This window comes from Palaemon carinicauda, chromosome 8, assembly GCF_036898095.1.
Source record: "Palaemon carinicauda isolate YSFRI2023 chromosome 8, ASM3689809v2, whole genome shotgun sequence".
In the NCBI taxonomy this organism is placed as follows: domain Eukaryota; kingdom Metazoa; phylum Arthropoda; class Malacostraca; order Decapoda; family Palaemonidae; genus Palaemon; species Palaemon carinicauda.
Window position 1 is genome coordinate 16,625,824 of NC_090732.1, and position 5,000 is coordinate 16,630,823.

Consider the following 5,000-nt stretch of genomic DNA (forward strand, 5'->3'; position numbering starts at 1 on the left):
TGCATTTAATGATATAATTAATTTGGTAATCTAGTATTTGAAGGTTGATATATTCAGCAAACATCTAAGGTTACCGATTATTTTAGCGGGATTAAAAAGGAATGGTCTGTGGAGGAAGTTGCAATTTGAAAGTTAAAAAGGTTAACATGAAGCTTTGAAACATCTTTTGATATTATAATTTTATGTTAATTTGTTCCCAGGTTTCAAAGAAAATAAACTGATAAAACTAATTGGCATAGATGAGATTAGAATTTTCACTTCCATCGTATAACGAAATATCACTCTCTGTCTACAGACTTATTTTAGCAACAATTTCGTTGAATGATGATCATCAATAAGCATTTATTACTGAATTAGAAGATTGTTTAAATAGGAAAATGAAGAACATTATATCTATAAAGAGAAAACCATTCTCAATGACAGCGATGCGTGACATTCGAAGCAGAATCGGGGGTATAAATAACTACGCAACTACTGTTTATTTCAGGCCAAACAGTTAACGATGACCAATGGCCATTCTGAGGGATTCAGCTTAGCTTCTCGAGAATATTGTTAATTTGTCAAGGTAATGATTTGTAATTCAAATTGCTATGGATCCATTGCTTTTTTAATATTGATACCTTGTGGTCAAGGTATAGGCTACATTAGTATGGGCCAATTTACAATTAAACCTCTAAATGAGAAATCATTGAATAAAATGTCAGTTACATTTTTCAGCAGAAAAGTCAAATAAAACAAATTATGAGGAACAGCAGCAGAATAGTATATTGAAATCATTTTATCATCGTAAATTAAAAGATAAAGTATCCCTTCTATAAATCCTTTTTTGAAATATAGGATAATTCAGTGCAATTTTGACGAACCTTCCACAGCGCGAACCGCAATGAGATGGACATTCCAACAAAAAGTGAACTAGAAGTTATCCGCCTTTTCTTTTCTTACAAATTTCGTTACGGCTGGTGACACACATGTTAACAATCACATCGACAAATACATTCCACTGTTCAGAAAATGTTTATATTATTATTATTATTATTATTATTATTATTTCTTACTAAACTACAACCCGAATTGGAAAAGCAGGATGCTATAAGCCCAGGGGCACCAACAGGGAAAATAGCCCAGTGAGGAAAGGAAACAAGTAAAAATAAAATATTTTAAAAAATTAACATTAAAATAAATATTTCCTATATAAACTATAAAAGCTTTAACAAAACAAGAGGAAGAGAAATTACATAGAAAAGTGTACCCGAGTGTACCCTCAAGCAAGAGAACTCTAACATTGAGCAGGAAGAGCAAAATTTCTAATTGCTTCTTAACATCAGTAAACAGTCGCCCGTTTCTGGTAAGAGGAGTGCTTAACGACCCAGAATAATAGATAAATAACAACTTGCCTCTGTGCATAAGCCAAAGAATTCCTTGAGGTGTAATTTGGTGTCACACTTGTCTTGGTTTCTCATCTAATTGATTTGAAAGTAAAGCGTGTGACACCTTTAAATTTATTGAATATTTAATTTCATGTGTATTTAATGAAATATGAGATTTAAAAAAAAAAAAATCTTATCAACTTCTGCACAGCTGGACTTAGGAAATTATACCAAATGAATCGGCAAGGAATATGAAAACGAACTTCCATATTAACACAAATGCTAAGAAAATTCAAATAACAAACTTCCAAAAAGCATGATTTCACATTAGATTCGCATTTTTTTATATCAAACAGTCAGGCATCATCAGGATCACGACAATGCACGGGAAATTATAATTGTTCAGTTAATTCTCAATTAAATAACAATGCCATATACATGTCAATGGCATTAAAATGTCTTTTTTATTTCTAAAAAGTAGCAAAATTAGTCAATCAATTTTTCTAGAGCAAAAAGAATGAAATCGTAAATATAAGCACAGTTGATTATAAAAACGATTAGTGAATTAAAACTTTTTTACTAACCCTTTCAACATTAGCGCTAACTAGAATATATAAAGAATCATTAAAAGAGAATTTGTATTGAATTTACGTATATTTCTAATACTGAATTATTCAATTAACGTTTTAATCTACAATTTACGGTCTAATTAATGAAGACTTAAATCGAAAGACATAACTTACAATAAAACCACTAATATTTTTGAGTGTGTGTGTATACAGTATATATATATATATATTATATATATATATATATATATATATATATATATATATATATATATATATATATATATATACATATACACACACACATATACATATACTGTATATATATATATATATATATATATATATATATATATATATATATATATATATATATACATATACATATATATACTGTATATATATATATATATATATACTGTACATATATATATATATATATATATATATATATATACTGTACATGCGTGGTTGTGTGCAAGTGCCAGCATACAAGGTTTGCAAAAGAGGATGTTTGCATGCAATAGATACCTTGTTATGTTTGTGAATCATACGAGCCTGAGCACCACTGTGAAAAAGCAGTTCAACGTTTCGCACATAAACCTAAAAAAATATCCTTTTCTTCCGCACCTATCAAAAGCCCAATAGGTTAGGGAGGCAAGTGTCTAGACTAACGCCACAACCAGCGAAGAAAGGAGGGTCTTGGCACCGTCCGAACACCGCTAAGTTCAATCCCAGAAGGTTCAATTGCAGGTTCTATTGGTCCTGTTACTTCTCATGCCTCAATCAAGCTTTCGGGTATTGTCTAGAAAAGATCGAATCTCTCATTTCCCTCCGGCAAATTATAGCTCTTAGTTCCCCAAACGAATACATCACACGGTCTGACATATACCACGGAAGAGGCGAATCCCAAAAGCGTAGCTTGTCATTGGAATTCAGCCCTTGAGAAAAGAGGACATTGGGGATATAACGACTTGGGGCTTTGTGCTGCTATCTGGAACCGAAGAGACACATTGCAAGATTGTTCCTGATACGCGACATTGACCTCCAATGAGCGCGTGACCCGACGTATTCTCAGCAACAGAGATTGTTTACCTGGGCAGGATATCCTGTATCTTATTTTCTCCTGCAAAAGAGGAAATTGACTGTTGACTGACATTATTGATTTGAAGTCTATAGTGTAGAGCCCATCTCCGGAAGTTCAGCAATGAGAATTCTATACCTTCTAGAAGGATTATTAGAAAATATACGACCTCTTAGGAGAAGCGTAATCATCCAATGTAATTGGAATATAGTTAGAAAATTACAAATAACAGCATGACAGTAAAACTTCATTCAGAAATATACTAGTGAGCATAATGTAATCATATACTGATTCATAAGAGGACATTCCGTAATACTTAATGCTCATTATTGAACGTCATAATTTTTTTTTTTTTTGTAAGATTCCAAACTACCCCAATATATTGTAAATATGGCGTAAATAAAATTACCAAAAAATATCAAATTAACAACGTTGTCGGTATAGTATGGACATTAAACGTGAACTCCTATAGTAACGGTAACTAAGTTATAAGAAGTACTAAAAGGGATATAAATTCAAAATATTATAAACGTTTTAAACTTATTTTATTCTAAAAAATTCATTATAAATTTGGTCATAAAACGTAATTCTATTATTGCACTAAGACCAAAGGTTTAGTTGATTTCTATTTAGTAATTCTGGAGACATTAAAGCATAAAAACATTAACTATCTAGTAATTCTAGAGACATTAAAGCATAAAAACATTAAATATCTAGTAATTCTAGAGACATTAAAGCATAAAAACATTAACTATCTAGCAATTTAGAGACATTAAAGCCTAAATACAAAGGCCTCATTGGTTAACATGCCAGTGAGTTTCGAAAATATATTCTTTGAAACTAACGCTTACGTTGTTATATTATGGATCCATACACCTTTACAAAATTATTGATGTGTTCAGAGAGAGAGAGAGAGAGAGAGAGAGAGAGAGAGAGAGAGAGAGAGAGAGAGAGAGAGAGAGAGAGAGAGAGAGAGATGTAATGGAGTTTGTTCATGCCTTATCTGTAATCTAATGTTAAACTTTCAAGCGCCGTCAATAATTCGTCATGCGATGTTACTCTTTATCTAGCAATGAAGAGAAAAGAATAAAATAGTTATTTACTGTGATTGCAAAAAATTACTAAAACCAATATGCAAACCGTTACAGCCTGAGCACAAAGCTGTTTAAGTTTACCAGATGATGCAACTCTATTTTGAAGATTTCAAGTAATTCCTGCAAATCAAATTTTAATCAAAACTCAGTATGTTTGTTTGTGAATCACCCAAGGGAACTGAAGTTTGGTTAACGCTCCAGAAGTAAGTATTTGCTATAGTCATTCTGGTTGAATCAATCATTCTTTGAGTGTGGGATTATATTGGCATTAAAACAAAATTCTGTGGCAGACTTCCTGTCTATCCTCGTAATTTGGCTATTCGTGCATATCAAATTTATTGCGAATCCAATCTGATTCAGTCAAAAAAAATAAAAAAATAAAAATAAAAAAAAATAAAACGTATTTAGTTGACACGGTAAATATGTATATGTGACTCATGTGTTTTACTGTTAAAATAATGTTGTCATGTCTCATTGTCTGCTATTATGTTAAGTCTTTTCATTGTATACGTCACAGATAGTTATCTCTTCGTAGTCTCGTTAGTACTTATTAGTACTCCCAAAAAGTTCTTCTCATCCACCATTATAAAGGGAGCTCCACAATCACCTAGAATTACTTATTAACAAAAAGCAATAAATGTGAAAATTAAATTTTTCCGTAATGGCATATCAACTTTTTTGTATTCTAAAAGGACGCAGCAGTCACGATAACCTCTACTTCCTGAACTATTCAATGATTATTCAAAATATCCCAGGGAAAATTACATAGCCAGTTAGGAGAGATAGCATTTAAAGTTTTATAGCCTGATTACAATGATCTTTGTTATAAGCGTTCAGTACCTTGGATATATGATGATTTTTTTACAACACGGTTACTTTTATAATT